Below are 9,957 nucleotides of genomic sequence, written 5' to 3' on the forward strand. Positions count from 1 at the left end.
TAATACTACTACTAACCGAATAGAGCAAGACGCAGGGAATCGTCCCCTGATCAGGAAGATGGAATGAGCATGAGGAAATTTATAAATACGTACTGCTAACTGAACAGATTAAACTGTAGGAGTACTTGCCCCAACGTTACCTCCCGCTCCAGGCAAGGCAACCCCAAATTTATGTAAAATGCAGCGCGCACCGAGCACTTCAACTGTCACGGAACACTCTGCGCTGTTCGCCGAGAACAATTTAGAGAAGAACTAGACAGGTGACAGTACATCCAGGTGACAGATCGGTTGATCCGCTGTCACAAAACACTCTTCAGGTTGCAGAACCTGAAAGGATGTATGGATATCACAAATAGTCTGTCCCCATGCAGCTACCCTACTGGTTCTTCTCTCAACACATGAAATTAAGCATATTGTCGATAATATAAGATACAAAACCCTTACCTTTGCCAAAGACATGCCAACTGAAAGAAAAGCAATATATTTTGTCGATCTAACTTCAAATTCGTGTTGCGGCATCAATTCGGCTTTTGGCTCCATTACTGCATTCATGCATACAGTAGGTTGTAACCAAGCAGCAGGATGAAGATCTCCAAGGATGGCTAGTTTCCTCTTCCACCTGCTCCTACCAAGATTTAAAGTAGATGAGATCAGTTTAGTTTCTTTCAAGCATGTTTAACCTATCACTGAGGGATATCAATACTGTTTCCAACTACACTAAATTAATTTAACTGACACTAAATTAATATGGAAACTAAGAAGAGGACTGCGACTTGAAGCACGATTGATAACAGAGGAAAAAAAAAGATTAGTACCAAATTGATTCAGTGGAGAGGGCGGTCCAATCTCATCTCCTTAGCCAGCTACCATGCACTTTCTCCTTTCCTCGATCCGCTGGTTGCGGTCGGTGCACTTGATGTTCCTCCTCTGCAGCTACTACTGCTTCTTTTCCTAAGCCAGATGCAACTACTACTGCTTCTTGTTCCTCCTCTGCAGCCACTGTGTGGGCTAACCAAACAGATGACATTAAGATGGAATCATGGAATCAACAGCAGGGAATTACAAAAAAAAAAGAAAAAATAGACAAAGCTAGAGTACGAACAAACACAGTTAGAGTTGTCTTAATTTACCTCCACATTCAACCAAGTGCTGGGACAGTATATCCCTCACCCTGACACCATCATCTGCTACATGCCACACTTGCTTGATGCAATTATACTCCTGATCGCTCGGCATGCCTACACCGTCCTCCTCCATGTCTATCACTATGTTATGCAATATACAGCACGTGTGGACTGTCCAATAAGCTTCAAGTTGATTATTTGGACGCCACCCTTCTCCCTGTAGGCACTTCCATGTGTCTTTCAACCTTGCTAGTGCCCTGAGCGCGACAGCTGTAGTTACAGAGTTTAGTCTCTTATTGAACTCTACTTTTGAGTCTGAGTCTAAGAGGTTACTCTCCAGCTGATAAGGTGTGAGGAGCCACGGACGAAGAGAGTATTCTTCATTACCAATGATGTATTCCCTGACTGCCGATCCACCACCTGATGATATCTTCAGCTTGCTACCATTCAGCCAAGTACCATTCTCGCAATACTTGAAGAGATTAGAATTGGGAAAATTCCCCTTTCGAACTGACAGCCCCATATGAATGAATCCGAATCTCATGTCAGGATCAAGGACGGCTTGGATGAGCATGCCTTCATTCTCCTCATTGTCATGGTTTTGTGATCCAAATTTGATGCGAGTTGTATGTACAACACCACAGCAGTTTGGCATGCCATGGACCTTGTGAAACTTGCGCTTGATACTCTCCATCGTTTGAGAAGAGTATGACCAGCACAAATGGTGTACTGCTCGCTCACACATAGCCTCAACAAACACCTGAGTTACCAGCAAGATAGTTGACTCGTTCACACCAAGAGAGGATCCTACGGTAACAGGTGATTCACCAGAGTTCAGCATTCTCAGGGCGATGGCTACTCCATCCTGCAAAGACAGCACTCCCCCGTCAACAAAGGTGTGATCCCTTGCCATCATATCTTTCAAAAATGGGGTCTTCACCAAGCTGCAGATATAACTGAATGTGCTTCTTCTCATTTTGTACACAGATTCAAACCCTTGTGCATCCACAATAGAAGATGATAAGGTTCCTGCATTGAAAAAACATCGGTTACATAATTTCTAATTTACAAGGCAAGAGGTAACATATTACTCTTTATTTGTCATACTCGGGGTAAAAGTAGCAGAATGCGTACAGAAAAAATCACTTTGCAGCATATATAGAAATGGGGAAATTAAAGTGACGGTGCGTGTTACTATACCTCCACATTCGATCAAGTGTTGGGACAGTGCATCCCTCACCCTGATGGGGTCCTCATCTGCTAACTACCGCACTTGCTTTCTGTAATTCTTCCCCTCCTCTTCCTCCTCCTCTTGATCCTCCTCCATGTCTATCACTATGTTGTGCAGTATGCAGCACGTGTCGACTGTCCAGTATGCCTCAAGTTGGTTATTTGGATGCCACCCTTCTCCCTGCAGGCACTTCCATGTGTCCTTTAACCTTTCTATCGCCCTCACAGCGACGGCTGTAGCTGCAGAATGTCTCCTATTGAACATAGCTTCGGCGCCTAAGAGTGGGAGGCCATTCTCCAACTGGTAAGGAGTGAGGAGCCAAGGACGAAGAGGGTACCCTGCATCACCAATGATGTATTCCTTGACTTCCGATCCTCCACCTGATGATACTTTCAGCTTGCTACCATTCAGCCAAGCACCCTTCTCACAGTACTCGAAGATATAAGAGTTGTTCAACATGCTTGATTGGTTCATTCTTCCTTGTGATCGCAGTAAAATGAGTGCCAACCTCATATCTGGATCAATCACGGCTTGCATTAGCATGCCATCATTTTCCTCATTCTCATTGTTTTCTGATCCAAATTTGATGTGACTTGTATGTACAACACCGCAGCAGTTTGGGAGGCCATGGATCTTGTGAAACTTGCGCTTGGTCTTCTCCACTTGAGCGGAGCCAGGAAACCTGATGTGGTGCATTGCTCGTCCTTCCATAGCCTTAACAAACCTTTGAGTTAACAGCGAAACCGTTGACCCGTCCACACCAAATGATGATCCCACAATCTCCGGCATCTCACAGGAGCTCAACATTCTCAGAGCAATGGCTACTCCATCATGGAAAGACATCACTCTCTCATCAACAAAGGTGTGACCTCCTACCATCATATCTTCAGAAAGCCACAGATGTAACTAAAGGTACTTCTTCTCATTTTGTACAAAGACTCGAATCCTTGCGTGCCCACCATACAAGATGATAAAGTTTCTGCATGGCAAGAGAAGTACAAAACTGGTTATACAGTCTCTAATTTACAATGCAAGAGGTAACACATTACTCTAAATTTTTCATACTCGGGGTAACCTAGCATAACAAAAAAGGCGAGAGGGTGCAACCAAATACAAAGTAGCTATGCATACAACAACCCACACGTACATCCAGCACCGTGATTAAAATTTATATTGAAAGCCCAGTACAACCATGTTTTTATGTCATCTGAAACAACTCGTAATCGTGTGAAACAAAAAAATTATGGAATATATTCAGTGATCAAGCAGCATAAATGGATGAAAGACAGGAGAAAATGAAACAAAAGTATAATAAGAGAGTGGCTAGTATTTGAATCTAACTTGCAGTTGCCACTTCTTGTGTATAACACGTACCATTTTCTTGGGCTGTCAATTTGTTGTTTGTGTATAATTTCCCTCGATCCGTTGTTTCTAGTTGGTGTGCTTCTTGTTCATTGTTTTCATCTCTTCGACCGGATGCTTCTTGTTCCTCCTCTGCAGCGAATGTGGGGACTAACCAAAAAGGTGAAAGATGGAATCAATGGGAGGGAAAGAAAAATAAAATGAACAAATAAGAGCTGTGTTATTTTACCTCTAGAATCGACCAAGTGCTGGGACAGTACATCCCTCACCTTGACAGCATGACTGCACCCTCCTCCTCCATGGCTATCACTATGTTATGCAACCTACAACACGTCCTGATTGTCCACCATAGATCACGTTGATTATTCGGATGCCAGCCTTCGCCCTGTAGACACTTCCATGTGTCTTTCAACCTTTCCAGTGCCCTCAGCGCCATGGCTGTAGCTGCAGAGTGTCTCCTGTTGAACTCCACTTTCGAGTCTGAGATGTCATCCTCCAACCGATAAGGTGTGAGGAGCCATGAATGAAGAGGGTATCCTGCATCACCAATGATGTATTCTCCAACGTCTGAGCCATCTGATACCTTCAGTTTGCTACCATCAAGCAAAGTACCTTTCTCGCAGGACTTGAAGAGCCAAGAGTCGTTTAAAAGACTTGACTGGTTCATGCTACTTGATGCTCCAAACCAAATATTTGTGAACCTCATATCTGAATCAACGACGGCTTGCATTAGTGTGTCAGCGTTCTCCTCATGGTCAAGGTTTGGTGATCCAAATTTAAAGTAAGCTCTATGTACAACACCGCAACAATTTGGCAAGCCGTGGATCTTGTCAAACCTGCACTTGATCTTCTCCATTGCTTGGAAATGGTATGGCCAGTTCAAATGGTGCAACCCTCGCTCCCGAATACCCTCAATAAGCCTCTGAGTTACCAGCGAGACAGTGGATTCGTTGACACCAAGAGAGGATCCTACAACCACTGGTGGTTCACCAGAATTCAACACTCTCAGAGCAGTGGCTGCTCGATCTTGTAAAGATATCACTCTCCCATCAACAAAGGTGTGATCCCTTGCCATCATATCTTCCAAAAATGGCAACCTCACCAAGCCGCAAATGTAACTGAAGGTGCTTCTTCTCATTTTGTACACAGACTCAAATCCTTGTGGGTCCACCATACAAGATGATAAGGTTTCTGCATGGCAAGAAAATTACAAAATGGTTACATGATACTAGGAAGGTACATAATATATCCCGTCGTCATGCACTATGTATGGACGAAAAGCAGGAGATAAAATCAAAAAGAATTTATAAACTGGTAGAAAGAGTGCTCAAACAAATCAAGACAAAGCTTGTACGTATGTTTCATTTTCTGTACCTTCAAATATGGCAGAGCTGCTAATATTTGAATCCAGCTTGCAGTTATCTCCTCTCGTGTACAAAACGTACCATTTTCTTTGGTTGTCTCCATCACGTGCATATGCCTTGACATGCTCCACTTGGCTGAACTTGTCCCACTCAGTGCCAGATTGTCCCGCGGCTACCGCAGAGAGCAACCATAGCCTGCAGAATAACTGCAAATGCCTTGCTTTTATGTCTCGCAAGTATTCTGGGAGTTCTTCCATGGTGTAATCCTCCAGGATAAGCCTCTCGAGTGAAGCGATACGCTCTAGAACCTTCAACTTTGGGCAGTACATGATGGTAAGCTTCTGCAGATTGGGGAGACTGGTGATCCTCTCCAGGTCAGGGCATCCATTGACTCTAAGCTCAACAACAGAAGGGAAGCTCTCAATGTAGCTGAGGTGCTTGACATGTACTAGAATTAATATTTTCAAAGAGCTTGCATTGGAGGCAAGGCCTGGAGGAAAATGCCTCAGTCTGCAATTATTGAGCACAAGCTTCTCCAAACGGCGCATGGCTTGTACTTGCTTCTCCCACTCCCACTCCTCCCATTCCACCATTCCGGCCAAGATCATTTTATTTAACCTCGGAAATGAAGCTGATGCCGACTGCAAGAATCCGGTCCCAACATGTTTGATGCATGGAGCACGAGAGACCTGCAGAAGCTGCAGATTCGGGAGGTGGCACAGCCCATTGGGAAGTTGTGTGCAACAAGCCAGGTCATCAATCAATAAAGTCTTCAAGTTGTCGAGGGGCACCATTGATGTGGTCATCATCCAGCTCGGAAGTTGCCGGCCAAAATACCCCTTGATATGAAGATATTCTAGACCAGGTGGAGGGCAGAGCTTATCGAGAACCTTCTCAATTCGTTGCTGCTCTTCCTCAGAGACACCTTCCTTCTCTTTGAGCAACCCATCATCTCCCAGTTTACTGGTGCAATACAGGAGTAGACTAATAAGATGCATCTTCTCGCTGATCCTAGCATTAGCAGCAAATGAGGCAGCAGATACATTCTCTAATTCAGTTAATACAAGAACTCTGAGTTGGGAAAGAGGCCCCAACTCGTCCAAACTGCACCAATCACCATCCAAGTGGGCTCGAAACTGCAACAGTCTCCTCATATTTGTCAGACCACTAAACCCTCTAGGTACCATACATTCTATGGGAAGTGAAAGTAATCTCAGCTGGTCATGCTTCACAATGCTATCAGGAAGATTCACCAATTTTGTACATCCACCAAGGTCAAGGAATTGCAACAGTTTCATCTTGCCAATGTTCCCTGGAAGAACATATACATCAACATTTACTAGTGTTAGATACCTCAGGTGCTTGAGTTGATGCAACGATTCAAGCAATATGGACATATCTGCAGATTTCATATGCAGAGTCCGCAAACTAGAAAAAGTAGCCAACGAATCACCAGGCTTCATCTTAATCTGGATAGTTGAGATCAATGTTCTCACTGATTTTTGCGCCTGTAGACATTTCCAATTAAGTTCACCTGATTGTGATTGGTTAGTTTCTATGGACAACCGCAGAAAGTTTTGTGAACTAAGTTCAGCAAGAATATCATTGTCTCCATCTTTAGCTATGAGTGCTTCATCTTTAGTCATATACTGAGCAAATGAGCGGACAACATCATGCATGCTGCAAACCCATAGATCAACATATGATTTATCTGGCTCTATCAGGTTCCTAGATACCAACTCCTTGTAGTAATTTTCTCCCAATTCTTCTAAATCGTTAGAATTTCCATGAATAAATCCTTCACTAATCCACATTGCAACAACTTCATCCATAGTAAAAATTCTACTTTTAGGAAGAAGAGAGTAGTACAGAAAGCACTGCTTCAGGTAAGAAGGCATATATTCATAGCTTAAGTATACTGTGTGGTTGAGCTCATTGGGCATTTTAGTTGTTGCCCATTTAGAATCATCCAAAAACCTGCTGCCAGTCACTCCGTAGACCCCCTCTTTCATGCAAGAGTCCTCCCATTACTTAACAACAATTGGTAAACAACCACATTTCTGGATAATTTTCAGTCCGATATCCTTTAGCGTATTGATGTGGTCTTCATCTATCTCACTTGAGCGTACCTGCGAACATACAATAGAAGGGACCGATACTGTTAATTAACTATGTACCAAGATCCTCTAAGGCACTCAGTTTTACCTCTTAAGAGGACTAGTTGATGTATCTGTCTATTTATCAAGGTATTATTGACTATGTAAATACTCAAAGTACAGAAAGTACATGTCAAAAATAAATGTTTTTAATGTATTTACTTATCTTTCTCCTACATACCGAAGATTTATGCAATGGCTTCCAAATATAACATACATACATTTATGCCTAGCCCTACAAAATTACTGGCAATTTCTTACCTCCAAGAGGCAATTGTACATACAAGTCACTGAATTACATGTAATTAATGGCTCATATTAATTTGCAACATCCTATCATTTCTCTTAATTAACTACATAGTACTGCTAATAAGTAGATGGAAATAATGAAAAAGATTTAGCATTTAATTAAGTACAGACCTGCTTCTTGAGCAATGACCAAGCGTCATCGGGTGCTAATGTGTCGATGTGGTGGTAGGGCTGTATAGATGTCACCCCTTGGGCAACACGTCCTTCCCTAGTTGTGATGAGAACACGGCTGCCTGAAGCAGCAGCATTGGCTAATGGTATTTTGAGCACACCCTCCCAAGCTCCTTTGTCCCACACATCATCCATTACTAGCAAGGTCTTGTGGTCCTTCAAGGCCTGCACTAGGGCTCGATGGAGCGCGTCCTTTGCATTTCCAGCCAGCTGGGCATTTCCACCGGCACCGTCCTCAGCAGCTCAACCTCATTGAAGTTTTGGTTGACACTTAACCATATCTTTTTGCTGAATCCGCCTTGGATGGCATCATCATTGAAGACCTTCTGGGTGAGGGTGGTCTTGCCAATCCCGCCAACACCTACGATAGCGACCACCATGATGTCATTGTTGACAGTCGTTCCCGTCTGCATGATCTGGGACACCAGTGCTCTTGTGTCTTCGCCAATCTTGTCCCCAACAACAGCAGACCGGTCAAAGTCCCCTACCGTCTCCCGGCTTGGATTACCATGGCGAGAGGCATGGGTATTGCTGCTGTGATCCCCATAGGACCCGAGATTGATGAAGTTGAAAGCAGCGCTGCGTGCCTTGATGTCATCAAGCCTCTGGTTGAGCGCCTTGATGCGTGTGCCGATTTCATGAGCATGGAAGGGGTTCCTCATGCAGAAGAGCAAGGGATTGAAACACCCTGCGTTTACCGAGGATGGTCCATGTTCCATGGCCTTGAGCTGGCAGAGGTCAAGGATGTCAGTAGCTTCGTACATGGCACGCTTGAGTAGACCCACCCACTCTCGAACAGTCTCGTCAGTAATGTTCCTCCTATCGGCATCCTCCATAAAATTTCCTTTAGTACCGGTCGGTATTACCAACCGGGACTAAAGGTGGACCTCCAGGCAGCGGCCGCGTGGAGGGCCTTTAGTCCCGGTTCGTGTAAGAACCGGGATTAAAGGGGGAGGCTTTAGTAACGACCCTTTAGTCCCGGTTCCAGAACCAGGACTAAAGGCCCTTATGAACCGGGACTAAAGGCCATTTTTCTACTAGTGAGGCATAGCTCCCCCCTATACCCTACCCCCTGTCCACCACCCTTGACCATGCCGTTGCCAGGCATAGTAAAGTTGTGGGATATATAGAATTTAAAATACCGATGTGGGGCTAACACAGTGGTAGCTATGGATCTTGTTGAACGTACCTCAACATAAATCACACTCTAACACAGTGGGTTGATGTTGCCTCTTGTGACCAGTTGTCCTGGTGGGTGCGACATCGGTTGGGCAGCCATCATCTTAGGGGCTTGGAACATCCAATTTGGCGGCAATGGTGATGTCCGCCGAAGTCAGATCAATCTAGATCTGCAGCAGGTGGTGCGGAGCTGAAGATGGTTCCCTTGTGGACTGGCAATTCCGTGGTCATTCATGTCTCAGATGATCCGTTCACTGCGTAGATGCATGACGGTATTTGTGTCCTTCCCTCGGTATGATTTGCTGTTGCGGATGAGGATGACGGAGATGGTGGTGGCGTGTGGTCTGGTTCTAATTAGCCATTGTCCGCTACTTGTGAGGACGGTGCGGGTACTCTGGATTGTCCCGAACATGCGATTTTGGCAGTGCCAGCGACCATCCTTCCTCATCGTTGACTTCGGTGTGTGGTGGTGAGCAATTTTGCCGTGGCTTGACCATCTGCTCGCCCTGCATGGCCATCACTCGGACTGTGTGCGTAAGCAGCTGCTAGGATTGTGGCAAGTGGAGGTGGCATCATATAATGACTTCGGTTGGGTGGTACTTCTCAAGTACCCGGTCTCGAGCTCCGGGGTGAAAACCCTAAGTCTGACCCTTGTTGGTTATACTTGGCAATGGCGGCGTCTTTTGCGTCGTTACCTTGATGTAGGCATTGCCTGGAGTTGACCGCGATCTTTAGGGTGAAAACCCACGATCTGACCTTCATTGGTTGGATCAGGTGACGGCGGCATTTGCGTGTCGTTCCCTTCATCGAGGCGTCGTCTTTGAAGAACCTTTCTCGTAGCTTATTGTTGTCAAAAGTTGGTTGGTACAGATGGTTGCTGAGGTGCATCATCGATCGCTGTTTTGATCGCTTCATGATATTTTCTTTCTTTCTTCTTTTTCTTTATGTGTCTAGGCATTAGCTTCGGTATTTTTTGACTTTGCTATTTGTTGGCGTGATTTTGTGTGTGTGTGCGTGTGTCGGCTGTGTGCATCCTAACTATGCAGAGACCGGGTATATAC

General features: G+C 44.8%; 1 pseudogene; it reads right to left on the bottom strand.

Annotated features, from left to right (window-relative positions):
* Positions 1 to 252: 252 nt before the first annotated feature.
* Positions 253 to 9,683, bottom strand: LOC123153988 (uncharacterized; annotated as a pseudogene).
* Positions 9,684 to 9,957: the final 274 nt, after the last annotated feature.

Source organism: Triticum aestivum, chromosome 7A (genome assembly GCF_018294505.1).
Source record: "Triticum aestivum cultivar Chinese Spring chromosome 7A, IWGSC CS RefSeq v2.1, whole genome shotgun sequence".
In the NCBI taxonomy this organism is placed as follows: domain Eukaryota; kingdom Viridiplantae; phylum Streptophyta; class Magnoliopsida; order Poales; family Poaceae; genus Triticum; species Triticum aestivum.